Below are 16,123 nucleotides of genomic sequence, written 5' to 3'. Positions count from 1 at the left end.
TCTCTGTGAGTTCAAGGCCAGCCTTGTCTACATAGTGAGTTCCAGGACAGCTGGGGCTTGTGCGCACTTGGGAGGCAGAGGTGGGCGGATCTCTGTGAGTTCAAGGCCAGCCAGGTCTACATCGTGAGTTCCAGGCCAGCTGAGGTTAACAGGGAGACTCTGTCTCAAAAAAAAGACCAAAAAAAAAACCCCTGTCTTGGTTTGCTTTCAATTGCCGTGATAAAAACACTGACCAAAACTAACTTGGGAAGGAAGGGTTTATTTTATCTTACATCTTGCAGGTCATAGTGTATCACTGAGGGAAGTCAGAGCAAGAATTCAGGGCAGGAACCTGAAGCACAGACCATGGAGGGAGCTGCTTACAGGCTTGCTCCTCTGGTCTGGTCTCGACCTGCTTTCTTATACAATAATGGACAATCTGCCCAGGGGTGACACCGCCTGCAGTGGGCCAGGCCCTCCCACATCGCTCAACAGTCAAGAAAATGCTCCGTAGACATGCCACAGGCCGGTCCAATGGAGGCAGTTCCCCAGCTGAGATTCTCTCAGGTGTGTCAAGTTGATAATTAAAGCTGTCTAGCACAAACCCCAAACCCAAGTTCATATTAGTATTTAAGCAATGACTAGACTTACAAGATTTTGCTTAGATTCTTTGATTTCTCTGTTTTATCTTTTTCTCAAATGCTGAGAATCTTGTTCCCTAACAATATCAATATGATTACAACTTGCAGGAGTCAGTTCTTTTCTTCCACCAAATGGGTTCTGAGGATTGAACACAAGTTGTAAGGCTTGAAAACAGACACCTTTACCCATGGAGCCCTCTCACTGGCCCTAGTTTTGCTTTATTTTTTTATAAAACATATTTACTATTTCAAAACCTATTCTACAAAATGAAGTATTTTGTATCAGTGAAGGTATTTATACCTCCACTTACTTGACCTCATCTCTTCCCTCCTCTATGGAAAACAATTTATTTACATTTTTATATAATTTTAATTGATTAAAAAATTTTGAACTATCCTGTTTGTTGGGTACGAATTGTACAAATATTATGTACATTAGTGATGATGGTGGGGCTGGAGAGTATTGCATGTTCTCTGAGCTGCATGATGGTGGAACTTGTGACCCTTTCCAAGGCCACGGCTCCTGTGGCCTGTAGATGCCAGCCCAGGTATCTCCCTGTTCTTGTAGACAGGTCTGGCCACTGGGTGTCAGGATTTCTTCTGATAGCTTTATCGAATGATCAATGAGGACAACCTCAAAGAATTTATATGTGGAATGTTCATCAACTCAGTAAGAATTCAAGAGTCTCAAAGCTCCACAGTGGGTGTTTGCTCTTTCTCTTCAGCCTCAGACTGAAGGCACCAGGTAAACTTTAGCTGTTCAGCACCATGATGGACAGCCTTGCTTAAGTTGCACCCTTAGGAACCGAGTGTTTGTAGCCAGCACAGTGAGCACAAATCCCATATGTGACAAAACCTTGTGTGGCCTTGTATTCCAGCCTGCATACTTTGTCCAGCTCAGTGGGGCAAGGAGCCCTGTGTAGCACAGAAAGATGAGTGTACTGCCTCAGTGGACCCTCAGAAGTCAGAATGCTTCTTCCTCCGCAGGTCCTGGAAGTACTTGCATGTACCCATTTTGCTCCCCTGATGGCTGCTGCCAGACCTGGTTTTTAAGTTTCTTAGTTATGTGTATGCATGTGTGCCTACTTGTCTGTATGTGTACCATGTGCATGTAGTTGCCTTCAGGGGCCAGAAGAGGGCGTCAGTTCCCCTGGAGCTGGAATTACAGGTAGTTACAAGCAGCCCAACATGGGTGCTGTCTTAATGGAACCCAGCAACTCTGTAAGAACAGTACGTGCTTTTAGCTGCTGAGCCATTTTTTTGGCCCCTTTTGCTGATTTTTTAATTAAAGAAAATATGCAGGTGTTTGTGCATCCTCCTCTCATTTCTGATAAATAATAATACACTAAACACATTGTATTCTACCTCCCTCCCTCCAGGGCCACAGAGTCGCCTACTGTGTGGAATCCTATTAACGCTCTCTGGTTTTCATATCACAGAGTGCCTGTCGTGAATAGCTTTATGCATATGTCTTATTTTTGCCAGTGCATCTTGAATAGATCTTAGAAGTGAGATTGCCAGGTCAAAGGGCACACATATGTAATTTTTCTAGAAATTGCCAACTTCCCTCCATATACGGCTATTTCATATTCCCAGCAGATAATGTGCAAGAGGGCCGTTTTCTCACAGTGCAGCCAATGGGGTCTGCTTGCAAACCTCTGGCTTGTTGCCAGTCTGACAGATGGAAAAACAGCATCTCGATCCAGTTTGAATCTACATTTCTCTGATTGTGAACAAGATTCCATAACAAATTTTGTAAACAAGATTTCCATATGTTTGCGGTCAGATTCACTTCTGAGTCCCCAGTGTAAGGCCTGGTACAGACGAGGCCCTTAGAGAGAGTTCTAGAACAAAAGAACAAACAGGTGGGCAAACAGTTGAGGAAATAAAGTCTTGAAGAGGGCAGCTGATGTGCCCAATTGTTGTTAGAACTGGGACTAGAGTTGATTTTACTGGTTTCACTTTGTCTAATTATTTTTCTGACTAGAAAATGAATAGAAGTTTATAACAGAAAGTTTAGAAAGCAAGAAACTGTAGACATAAGAAACATTTTAATCTTTCTACCCTGTCATTCATTCCTTCTAGCCTTAATGTCTTTTTTCCAGTTTTGAAACTATATGGTTTCTTACCTAACACTTTTCATGTATATTAGTCAGTTTTGGTGACTATGATGAAATAGCTGAGGCAGGCTATTTCTGAAGAAAAAGAGGTTTATTAGCTCCCAGTTTTGGAGGCTGAATCTAAAACACGAGCCAGACTCTGGTGGATGGATGTGGTGTGGAAAGATGATATCCGGAACAGGAAGCTGGAGAGCTAGGTAGGCCAGGTTCAGGCTTTTATAACCTCTCAGGAGAACCTTCCAAAGGGGAGTCAAAGAAGAGCTATTTTATGACTTCAGGACCTCCACTAGGCCTTACCTCTTAAAGGCTGCCTCTGCTCCCACGTCACCATCTACAGACCACACTTGCAACACATGAAACTTTGGGGGGACAAATAACATCCAAATCATAGCCCCTCAATTCATGACAACTCTGTAAACATAATTTTAATGGCCACATACCATTTCCCTGTCCCAATATGGGCTAATGTATTTCTTTTCTGCTGCTGGCAGACTTCTAGATCATTTTTGCTTTTATTAATAAATTCTATCATGTTGATCTTTGTTCACATTCTGGATTCTTACCCCTTAGGATTAATTCCTGGAATCCCAGCACTGTGCTCCAAGTTCACGGTTTTTCTTGGCCATGCTTGGAGGGGAGAGTCTGTTAAGCTCTGCCCCTGTGACTCTGCAGAACCCCTGTCCTGGCGTGTTTCTTAGTCTATGATCTTTAGTTCAGACACACTCACACCCAAAACGGCTCAGAAGATGGATGGGCTGTGGCCTGTTCGCGATGAGAAATCAGCCTCTCCCAGCACTCACTCACATTCTGTGCCTCCCTGAGCTATAGACACATGACCTGGCACCAACAGGAGAAAGCCACATGCAGGCAGGGGGAACCTGATAGAGGGAAGGGGCAGCAGGGATGCTGGCAATGCCATCTGTGTGTGTACTCCAGCAGTGGAGCAGATGCTGGGGTCAGACCCTCCCACCTTGTGAAGGGTTACACAAGTCCAAGTGCCAGTGACAGGTGTCAGGATCTGGGAAGGCTGCCTGGAGGAAGCAACGAGTGGGTCTAGTGGTAGGAACATAGGTCCTCCTTGACAGATGAGACAGGGTGGGGGTCCATCACAGGAGCCCTCCAAGGTAGGTGAGACACCCTGCACCTTATCCCCACAGGCAACAAAACAAAGGAAGGCAGTCACATTTGTGCAGAGAACTATCTTTGGGTTTTTGCTGGGGGCAAGTGTGGGTGGTAGTATTGGGGATGGGAACTGGGAAAACTTAGTGAGAGGTCACTCAGTCTGGAAACCAAATTGGAACTGTGGCAACAGAATCAGAACATGAGGATTGGGATGAGTGACATCAGGGACACAGGATGGACAGAGCTATACCAACCATCATGAGCACGGACCAGCCCTGACCCAGCACTCAGGATGCCTGGATTCTAGTCTCTGCTGAATGAGACCTGGGACAGAGCTTACCTATGTCCTGGCCTCAGTTTCCACTTTTGTATACTAAGAAGGTTGTACCAGGTCCTGTCTGGAGACCTTAATATCTTGAAAACTTTATAATCCATAGGCAACCAGGGTTCCTGAAGCTAAGAGGAGGGGAAGCCTCAGGCTGAGCAGGGGGAAGGTCAGGGAGGGGGCTCAGGGTCCCAGCCCTGTCTCACCCCATCCATCTTGCAGCATTAATGGCAGCAGGGTGGCCTGGGCCCAGGCCAGAGGCCAGCTGCGGGAGGGAGGCATGGTCTCAGCTGGAGGAATGGAGAGGAAATAATGTAGTGTTTCCAAAAAGCTGTGAACAAGTCCTGGGCTCTGGCGGGGAGCCCGAAGTTTTGCAATCGCCCTCCAGTGAGCAAGGGTGGGGGAGGTGGGCCCATTTCCCCTCTGTGCACCAGAGCTTCAAGATGATGGGGACTTCGAGGTGACTCTGACTGCAAGTGAAAGCAAACCCCACTTCCCATGGGCTAAATAGAAGAAGCCACACCGTGTCACCTGTGTCACCCACTGCAGGGCTGAGCGGCCCCAACTACTATCAACAGGATAGGCTGTTCTTGTTTCTCCTAGCCTTAGCTGCTTCCCAGGATGGCTGTCACCTTCCTTGGGCTTCAGAGATGGCTGCTAGCAGCAATGGCACATGCTTGCCTGCAATTGTGTAGAGATAGCCAGAGAGGATGGCTCTCCTAGCCTGTGTTGGAAAGCCTTTTCTTTATTCCAAATGGGATGACATAGGTCCCATTTCCATCCAATCACAGTCTCTCCAAGAATGCCCTGTGCTGTTTGGCTTAGAGTAGATGGGATCTAGTACGAACCATGGGGGTGGAGAGATCACTTGCACAGAATTGAGGGGCTGGCGGGGAGAATGATGAGCCTGTGGGTATCTTTAGCTCCAACACAGACGGGGTGGAGGGGTGGGGGGTGGGGGGCAGCATCTCTAGGTCACCAGGGAAGACTTTGGGAAAAGAGGACAGTGACTTGAGTGACTCGAATGGTCCCTCTAGCACTGAACAGCTTCCCAGGGCTCCCTCAGCCTGCCCACCAGGGTCCTTCTCTGCCTCAGCCCCAGTGAATGTGTACCCACTCATTCCCAAAGCCACCTGAGAGTGAACAGGGCCTGGCCAGGATCCAAGGCCAGGGGCATGGGTTAGAACCCTGACTCTGAGACTCTGTGTCTTCTGGCAGGCAGGCCAGACACCCTACCCTTTGTGCCTCTTGACTTTATTGCCAGAGGATTGGGTGAAATTTGTTAACTGTGAAGTGCTGTGGAACTACCAAATTTACCTCTGCCAGACACACCAAGCACTGGAAGGCTGCAGGGAATAGGCAGCCTTGGAATCCACTCAGCAGCAGATGAGATGTTTAGAGGGACAGTGACTTGTCCAAGGTCACACAGGACTAGACTCAGCCTCTGGTTCTCAGTCCTGTCTCTTGCTCCAGGCCACTGGGGTTGAGTGAGGGCCACCCCAGCCCCAGGAAAAGTATAGCTACATTATCTGTGCCTGCTTGCACGTCCCCAAGTTTCTCGGGGGCCATTCTTCAGGGGTTCACTGAGGCGAGGCCACACTTCCCCTCGTGTGGCTTCCTGTTTGGGCCAAACAATGACTCTTATGGGACCTGGTGCCAGCTGGCTGCAGCTGTTGCCAAGGCCTTGACTTCTTGCATGAGGGGAGGAGAGGTCCTGGCCCCCTGGGGATATGTAGCTGGACTCACTCTCAGACACAGACATGGCCTCTGAATTCAGTCATCCTTTCTATCCCGGTCATATACATGAGCGTTGGACTTTGTCTAGGCATCCAGAAGACTGAGCTTGATAAAGTGTATGAGCAATTCTACAGACATTTATCCCCCACCCATGAAGAACAGGGCAAGATGTAGCTACAGGGACAGAGACATGCAGAGAGCAGCTCCCTGAACTGGCTGGCTAAGTGCTCTGGTTATCCTCCCATTGCCTGAAAAAGCTCAGGGCTTGTCGCCATCCTTTGATGCAGGCAGCCCTGTTTCAAAGTCTCAGGATACATGCAGAAGAGACCCCAAGGGTGTGGAAAAAGATGGCTTTTCTTAATAGGTGTGGAGATCAAGGTTTGAATATGTAAAGCCTGGGGGCCGGAGCTAGTACCTAACTGAACTTCATACTCCCTCCAGGATTCTTTAAAACATTTATTATTTATTTATTGGGGAGGGGTGTGCAGTGGAATGTGTGTGTGTGTAGTTCAGAGGACCCTCTCCTTTTATCTTGTGGGTTCTAGGGATCAAACTCAGGTTCTTGGGCTTGGCGGCAGGGACCTTTATCTGCTGAGTCATCTCTTCCCACCCGTAAGGGTGCTTTCAAAGGGAGCTAATCGCTGGGGTCTGTTGTGTGTTAGACATACAATCATCCTCATTCCAGTCTGTGGATGAGCACGCAGGTCCCTCAGAAGAGCCCTCTGAGCTTTGGCTGGGTAGTACATAGCCAGGGGGACCTTGCCCAGGGTCCACACTGTACAAGTCCTGTACAGATTTTGACCTTCCACCACAGACCTGCCCTCTAGCATAGCAGGGAGCAGGAGAGAGAGGTGAGAGCCTCTGGGCCCCTGGCTCCTCCTTGCCAAGCAACAGTCTGGTATTCTGGGGTCTCAGTTGCTGTTGCAGTGGCCCCAAGCATCAGATGTAACTCAGTGTGCCTGCCTCTTGTGGAGTCCTAATGGACACTTCCAGCTGCTGCCACTGGTTGCTGGTGTTCACTCAGCTCTGTTTTCATGGCCCTGCCCACACCTCCCTCCACTTCTCCAGCCAAGCCCCCGAAGGATCTGAGCTCTGAGTTTGAGTCCTGCCTAAGTCCCCAGCTAGGACTCAAGCTCAAAGCCAGCACTGCCCCATTCCTTGCCTCAGTCACTATCTCCAGCATCACCCATCCACATGCCTGAGACAGGGCAGTGACTTGGCAAGATTTGCTTCCCCTATGGCCTCTGGTATTGTTTGGGAGCCTGGGCTGCTTGTGGAGACAATGAGGTGACTCCCAAGAGCTGGCACCAGGTCCTGCCACATCCTCTTCTTCTGGGACAGGCTGTTCCAATGGGCTTGGGCCTGGGGGATCATAGTGTCCCTGCTAGGAGGTCTTGGAAAGATTTGTCTGGGCTGGAGAAGGTTCTGGAGACTACAGAGTAGAAGAGACAAGAGGCAGAGTGTGTCCTGCTGGACTGTGGGGCCCTGGCAGCCACCTGGAGAACCTTTTTTGGGTCAGTATGAGGAGCAGACCAAGAGGAAAGGACATGTGGGACAGGCTGTAGATGTCTTCCAAGCCTGCTTTAAGCCTTACCTCCCTCCTGAGCACCTCACACACCTCCTGGGCTCTTGTGACCCACAGGAATCTGACACCGACACCTTCCCCTTCCTCCTGGCTTCTCTTGATCAAGAGACCACTCTCCCAGGGCTGATGCCTGTGCTCCATCAGCCCTGACCTCACACAGACTCTCACCAGTCCTCTTTGCCCTACTCTTTACTCAGTCATCTTCTCCCCAGGCAATCACCACCCCTGGGGCTAGGTCTTAACACCCATGCTCCCCTATGACAGTGGCCTCCTCACTGGTCTTCCTGGGCCTAGTCTGAATCCCTCCAACCCAGCTTCCACTTGGCAGCCAAAGAGGTCTTCTGGAACACATCTGACTTGTTCCTTTTCAGAGCCACCACAGAGCTCCAACTGTGCTATGCCTCTCTTTTTCACCTCAAGAGCAAAGCCCTATTTGATGTTCTACTGGCTATTAGTGTTGCTATGGTCACCTTCAGAAGGACCCTCTTTGGAAAGAGCACCCACTGGCCCATTACTGTTATAGTTTGCCTTCTTGCAAAAGCAGAGTGTGGACTGGGGTTGCGGGTCGGTTGGTACAGTACTCGTTTAGCATGAATGAAGGCCTGGGTTTGCTCCTCGGCACCACAAAATGGGACATGGCGGCACATGCCTGTAATCGAAGTACTGGGAAGGTGGAGATGGGAAGATAAGTAGTTTAAGATCATCCTTGGTTACATAGCGAATTCAAAGACATCCTGGGCTACATGAGACTATCTCATTCAATAAACAATCTTCCCCCTTTAAAAGCAAAGTGTGAGACAAGGGCCTGGTAAAAATTGTTAGTGGGGAGGTGATCCCATATGACAGCAATAACGGGAATGGAAAAAGGGATTGGGAGGGGAAAAGCCAACACCAGGGTATATTTTACTGACCTCTACTGTGGGCAAAGGGGCCGCATTCCACCAGCACCCTGCAAAGCCACAGAATGAATGAATACCTTCTAGAGTCATCACCTGCGGAATAGTCATCACCTGGAAATGAACCTGATGATTCCAGCCCCCCCTGGATGAGGGTCTTCAGACTTCTGGGTTCTGTTGCTTGCTCAAGCATACCATAGTACCAAAGATCCACAGCAGTTTTGGAAACCTAGGGTGGGATGCTGTCTATATGCGCTGAGCCTGGGATGGTAAGGAATTGCTCACCCCAGCTGCAAGGGAGATCCGATGTGAGTTAAGGTGACAGTGCAGAAACATCCTCAAGGACACATGAGGATCATAGAGCTCAGCTGAGCATGAATGGTAAGTACTAAAGAAGAGGCTGTGCTCAGAGTGGAGCAAACATGGGCCTGTCAGGCTTCTGCTCCACCTGCTGTAGGACCTTGAGCAGGTCACATCACCCAAGAGCCACAGTGTCCGCAGCTAGAGAACATAGGGATGATAATTTCTACCATATAGAAATGTATATGAGGGGTTGAGGAGATGGCTCAACTGCAACTGAGCCATGCAAACATTTCCAGAAACCAAGTAAAAAATCCACGTGTGCTGGCATGCATGGCTAGCCCCAGTGCTGAAAAGACAGAAACAGGCAGATCTTTGGGGCTTGCTGGCTAGCCAGGCTAACCTAATCAGTGAGTCTCAGGCCCATGAGACTCTGTCTCAAAAATATTGAAGGCAGCACTATCAGAAATGACACCCGAGGTTGACTTCTAGACTCCACATATATACCCACATGAATGCACACTTGTACACATATACCCCCAGAACTGATGAGCCTGGCAGAGTCTATGCCATTACAGTCACTTTCTTTCCACATGAAGCAGATCTCCTAGACTCTTCCTCACTCCATTCCTCAGCCAGGCTCACTCCCACCTCTTCCATACCCAGTATCTGTATCACCTGTGTTGTCCAGCAACCCTGCATCTTATATGGAGCAGTTTCACCTGGTCCTGGCTTTGGCCAGCACATCAGCGACTCAGTCTTCCACGGCTCTGCAGAGAGCAAAAATCAATTTTGTGGAAACACAGAAGTATGAGTTAATTGAAACAGGGTGCTACATGACCATTAGCAGTCACTGTGTTTACCCCAAGTCCCTCTTCTGACCCAGTCTTATTTCTCATTCAGGAGCCCTGTACCTCCAGTACCATTCCTTCACCCTGCCCTTCATGTTCTGGGCCAGCTACCCCCTCAATTTCATTTGTTGCAACCCTCTCAGTGCCCTGTAAAAAGAGGGTCAATACAAATGGGGACTGGTTAAGATGTGACCATGCTGAATAGGGCAGGCCTCAAATCCAATCCCTAATACCTTTGTGTGTGTGTGTGTGTGTGTGTGTGTGTGTGTGTGTGTGTGGTCTTTTTGAGACAGGGTCTCCCTATAGCCCCAGCTGGCCTGGAACTCACTATGTAGACCTAGCTGACCAGAGATCCACTTGCCTCTACCTCCCAAATGCTGGGATTAAAGACATGCGCCACCACCCCCAGCTTCCTAATACCTTTTAAAAAGCAAAAATTTGAGCATAAGAGCCATAAGGCAGGAGGTGGCCATGTGTGGACCAGGGTTATGAGCTAGACTGTCAGAAACTGGAAGACAGTACTTAGATCCTTTCCTAATGCTTAGAGGGAGCAGAGCCCGGCTGACACCTTCATCTTGAGCCTTCAGCCTCCGGAAAGATGAGACCACCTGTTACTGTCATTTTGTTACAGTCAGTAATATCACTCATAGCTAACATACCATCTGAAAAGACAACTTATTTTTTGTTGCAAATACAACACTTTCATCCTGCCATGTGAATCCAGCCTTTGTCACTGTGCTGGAGCACTTCAGTTGTCAACTTGACACTCCTAGGTGGAGGGACCCTCAGCTGAGAAATTTCCTCCATTGGATTGGCCTGTGGCCATGTCTATGGGACATTTTCTTGATTGCTGAGTGATGTGAGAGGGCCCAGCCCATGTGGGCAGTGCCACCCCTGGGCATGTGGTCCTATGTTGTATGAAGAAGCAGGCTGAGCACAGGTCAGGAAGAGCAAGCCAGTAGGCGGCGTACCTCCATGGTCTGTGCTCCAGGTTCCTGAGCTCTTGCCTTGGGTCCCTGCATGATGAACTGTAAGCTGAAGGTAAAATAAACCCTTTCCTCCCCAAGTTTGTTTTGGTAAGAGTTTTTGTTTTTTTAATCATAGCAATAGAAAGCTAACCAGAACAGTGATTCTGTTTTTATATGCAACCGATTTTCTGAGAGAACCAATGAGCCTGGGCCACTCTGGTAGGTATGTCTTTGATCTCTAGCAGGGAAAGGGGCCCAGGGTTGACCCTGGCCTTGCAGAACCACTCAGGTTGGAGCAGAAAACACTGACAAGGAAGGCATGGTGAAGCCAGGCTGGGGCTAGTGATCTCTCTGTAGGCCAGGGTATAGGTACTGTGGTGGCGAGAAGGGGAGGACTGGAAGTGCCGAGACGTGCTTTTAGGGTGTGAGGACACATTAGATTGGGCAGTCATGTGGCAGTGGGACTCAAGGGACAGGAGAAACACAGTGGCCTGTGGGACGAGAATTCTAATACTTAATAGAACACAGTGAGGCCAGGGAGGGTCTGTAGCCTGAGTGTGGTCCAGGTGAGAGAGGATACAGGCTTGAGCCCTCATGAGCATGAGCTGGGAGACAAGATGAAGAAATGTAGCTTGGGGTTGATGGAGCACTTGCTTAGCATGCATGAAGTTCTGGGTTCGATCCCTAGTACCCCAGAAACCTGGGATAGGTACGCATACATAATAATCCTAGTACTTGGAAGGTAAAGCAGGAGGATGAGAAATTCAAGGCCACTTTTAGCTACACAGCAAATTCAAGGCCAACTTGGGCTACATGAGACTCTGTCTCAAAAAAAAAAAAAAAAAAAAAAGCTAGCCATCTTGATCACTGGTTTGTTTGCTGCTGTTTTGCTTGTAAAAATTTTTTTTTTAAATCATTACATTTAAGGACTGAGTGTGATGGAGGCAGAAACAGGCAAATCTCTGTGAGTTTGAGGTCAGCCTGGTCTATATAACAAATTCTAGGCTAGCCAGGGATACATAGTAAGACTCTGTCTCAAAAATTTTTTTATAACATTTATTTATTTACTGTGTGTGTATGGGCTCATGTACCACAACATGTATGTGGAGGTAAGAGGACAACTTGCAGGGGTCAGTTCTCTCCTTCTACTCTGTGAGACCTTGGGATTGAACCCAGGCTCCTGGGCTTGGCACCAAGTATCCACTGTGTCATCTCACTGGCCCTTTAAAAAAATTTTTTTATTATTTTTGAGTGTGTGTGTGTGTATGTGTGTGTGTGTGTGTGTGTGTGTGTGTGTGTGTGTGTGAATGCAGGTACCTGCAGAGACCAGTGGTGGTCTTGTAGCTGGACTCAGAGGTGGCTACGAGCTGTCCAGTGTGGGTTTTGGAAGCTGAACTCTGGTCTTCTATCATAGCAGAACTTGTTCTTAACCTTAGCTTCTGAGCCATCTCTCTAGCCCCTCGGTTTGTTTGTCTTTTTCCTTTTTAGTCAGGATTACATGTACCCCACATAGGTTGGCCTCAGACTAGCTATGTAGCCAATGCTGGCCTAGAACTCCTGATCCCCCTGCTTCTATGTCAAGTTCTGGGATTACAGACATGCACCACATCAGCTCTGATGGCTGATTTGAGGGATTTCCCCCTTCACAGCACCTGCCTCCTGGTAAGGATGCCTCGGAGATGTTCCATGATGTCTGCAATGACATATAAGCCAGCCACCCCCACCCTCTCTTTGACAGCTGACACTTGTGGCAAGAGAGCAAAGGAACCAGCTACCATCACCCCAGGCACAATTCAAAATGTCAGTCGATGGCAGTAGGTGATTTTTCACCTTTTCAAATATCAAATTTTTATGATTGCTCATGAGTTATAGGAGTTAACTATAGCCAGGTGTTTTGGGCCACATCTTTAATCCCAGTGCTTAGGAGGCAGAAGCAGGCGTATCTCTGTGAGACTGAGCCAGCTTTATCTACATAGTGAGTTCTAAGCCAGCTGAGGCTACGAGGAAATCCTGTCTCAAAAAACCAAACCAAACCAAACCAAACAGAAGTTACCTATACAAAAATATCTGAAGATATGCTGACATTGAATTTTTTTAATCTTTAAAGAAATTGTATCATTAGTCACGTGTGTGTGTGTGTGTGCGTGTGTGTGTGCGCGCGGGTCAGAGAGCAACTTGTAGGAGTCAGTTCTCTCCTTCCACCATGTCGGTCCCTGAGATTGAACTCAGGTCCTCAAGCTTAGTGGCTGGTACCTGTATCTACTGAGCCATTTTGGCAGCCTGTGTCATTGTATCTTATAGGTGTAAAGTAAGATTTACATAAGATAAAGTATGGATATGGATAATTCCGTACTAGAATAACCTAGAGTATTAGTAATTCCAAGGGAAAAAAATGATGGTTTTTTAATGCTTGGCTCCTTTTCCCCAGAGCATCACAGGCCAAGGTCTGGTTCAAAGTGGAGTGAGAGGCAGGGTTGGGGGGAAGTGACTGACTAGATTAAATGTTTGTTGGGTATGAGTCTATGCTTGTAAGGATAAGCAAGAGAAGAGAAGAAAAATCAACTGGGATCTTCCTCCCAATCTTATTTTCTGTCAAATATCCTCATCCTGGTGCTCCGCCCCCCCCACAACATGTAGCACACTGGTGGCCTTAGTACCCTCCAATGGGGGCCAGTCACTGGAAAGGCAGGATTACTGAACTTTTAGCTCCACCCCTCTGGGGAGGGGGAGGGCCTTAAGATTGAGTTGCTCTCCAATGGCCAATGATGTCATCAAGCACATCTATGCCACAAAGCTTCCATAAAACCCCAAAAGGACTGAGTTCAGAAGGCTTCAGGACCAGCTGACTGGTGGGGACTGGAGGGTGGTGTGCCCACAGGGAGCAGGGGAGTTCTACACCCTCCCCACAAGCCTGCACCCCCAGTGAATCTTTGAAATGTTCTTTACAAGAAACTAGCAAATGTGGCTAAGTGCTTCCTGGTCTTGGTCATTTCTTTGGCAAGCAAACCAACCAGAGGAGGGGGCCACGGGAACTTCAGTACACAATGAGTCTGTTAGAAGCACAGGTGACAGATGTGTGAGGGGGTTGGGGACAGTCTTGGGGGCTGAACACTCTACCTATGAGATCTGATGCTATTTCCAGGCAGATGTCAGAATGGAACTGAATTAGAGGACACTCAACTGGAGGAAGAATTGGCTGATGGGAAGAGGAATTTCTGAGTGTATATAGAGACAGCAAATGACAAAGCAAATGTTAACAAACCGCTAAAAAGAGTGAGTGCAGATAAAGCACACGAGGCAGCTCTTCGTACTGTTCTTGCACCTCTTCCACAAGCTTGAAATTCTGTCAAAAGTGAAAAAAAAAAAAAGGCCAGGACAATCCAAGCCAAACTTCAATATCTGAGAGAAATTGTTTAAAAGAGACCTATCTAATAACTATTACCCCCCAAATACAGAAGTAACTCTTAAAACTCAACAATAAGAAAGCAACCCACCAGGTGTGGTACTGCATGCCTGTAATCTGGGCACTTGGAAGGCAAGGACAGGAGAATCAGGAGTTCAAGTTCATTCCCAGCTACATAATGAGTTCTGGGCTAGCTTGGGCTACACGAGACTATGGAAACAAGAGAGGGGAGGGAGAGAGAACAAGAACAACCAGTGAAAAGGAGCAAAGATCTGAAAAGACACTGAAAAGGTGATCGATCACATTGCATATCATCTGGGAACTGCAAATTCAAATGAGTTACCAGTATAGTGGTCAAAATACAGAATACTGGCAGTACCAAAGGCAGAGCAGAGCCCGAGCAACAAGAACCTCAGTCAGAACTCTCATTGCTACTGGTGAGAATGTAGAATGGTACGGCCAATAGAAGACAGTATGGTGGTTTCTTCCTAAACTGGGCATGCTCTTGCCATTTGGTCCAGCAGTTACATTCTTTAGTATTTACTCATATGAGTTAGAAGTTTATATCCACACAGAATCTTCCATACGTTCATAAATGCCTAAACTTGGAATCAACCAAGACATTCTCCATTGAGAAAAGGAACAAACTGTGATGCATCCAAATGATGGCTCATGGCTGCACAGAGAGTTATCAAGCCACCAGGAGCAATATGTACAGAACTTCTGTACATATTGCTAAGAGAAAGAAGCCAGTCTGAAAAGGCTCCATGGTTACTCCGTGTGACAGCTTTGGAAACGTAGCGCTATGGCAACTCTGCAAAATCCTCATTGTTAGGGCTGAGTGTAGATGGAAGATTTGTAGGGCAGTAAAACTCCTCTGTGTGACGCTATGGCAGTGGATACATGTCCTCACACATTTGTCAAAAACCCACAGGGTCACCTTGATCTGTTCTGCTTCCTTGGGTTGGGTGAGGTTCTGAGAGATAAGGGCAAGAGTGAAGTCTGTTCAAAGTGGGGTCACAGTGAACTCCAGTTAGATCAGGTGGTGACACCCCAACTCTGGTCTCCTCTCAAGGGACAAACACCTTCCTTTTGGGATATCCTCCAGTTGGTCCCTAGGTTTGGGTTGCATAACTCCTGGCTGCCACTTGTGCCTGCCCTCCACTCCTGCTGAGAAGCCCTATGTAGGAGATGTGTCTCAGGAAGGCCAGGGATCCTTCAGACTGGCTCACACTTGCCATCTTGCCTTGTGTGGTCATGCACAGGAAATACTTTTCAGGGGCCAAGGTCTAAGGATACACAGGCCATGCCCACCACAGCCCCCACTGTATATGCTGCCACCAGGGGAGGCGCCTACCCGCCTTTCTTCTGTAGACTTTCTCAGGGTAGAGGTAAGTTAGGGTCTGTGTCCTCCAAGCTCTATGACTGCCCCAGTTTCTTATTAAGCATGTGGGATGAACTATGGCCCAGAGATGACTCTCCCTGCAGCAAGTCTGGCACCTAGGAGCTGGGGGTGAGTGATGGAGTGAGGATCTGTTATCCTGCTGTATCCTGTTGGGTTATGAAATTGCTTCTGGGCTCTAGGTTAAGCTGCAACTCTAAGATACTATATTAGTTCCTTTTGCAACACTATGATGGAAGCAACTTATGGGAGAAAATACTTATTTTGATTCATGGTTTTAAAGGGTTTCAGTCCATCATGGCAAGGAAAGCAGTTAAATTCATCGTAGTGAGAGTGTGTGGTGGGGGCTGTTCACATCACAGAGGAACAGGAAGTAGAGAGTGAGATAGGAAGTAAGTGAGGGACCATCCCTAGTGACTGACTTTCCCTAGTAAGGCCTTACTTCCCAAAGCTGCCAGAACCTCTCAAAACAGTACCATCAGCTGGAGATGCAACATTCAAAACACATGCCTCGCCAGGCATAGAGGTGCACACCTTTAATCCCAGCACTTAGGAAGCAGAGGCAGGCAGATCTCTGTGAGTTCCAGGCTACCCACGGCTACATAGTGAGACCCTGTCTCAACAAACAAACAACAAAATCCCATGAACCTGTGAGGAATACTTCAAATTCAAATCAGACACAAAAGGTCCCATTGAATAGTCTATGACATGTAACTAATAAGTGATTTTAAAGAAATTGGGATCTTTTGTCATGCCATTTTAAAACCTTTTCTTGTATTATTCTATGTGTAATG

The 16,123-nt window shown here is 47.7% G+C and overlaps 1 pseudogene; it reads right to left on the bottom strand.

The window, feature by feature from the left end:
• Positions 1 to 1,055: 1,055 nt before the first annotated feature.
• On the bottom strand, positions 1,056 to 1,634 carry LOC115072216 (annotated as a pseudogene).
• Positions 1,635 to 16,123: the final 14,489 nt, after the last annotated feature.

This window comes from Nannospalax galili, unplaced genomic scaffold (assembly GCF_000622305.1).
Source record: "Nannospalax galili isolate Female #2095 unplaced genomic scaffold, S.galili_v1.0 scaffold278, whole genome shotgun sequence".
Lineage (NCBI taxonomy): Eukaryota > Metazoa > Chordata > Mammalia > Rodentia > Spalacidae > Nannospalax > Nannospalax galili.
The sequence above is the reverse complement of the archived record's forward strand: the minus strand, read 5'-3'. Positions and strand labels throughout refer to the sequence as shown.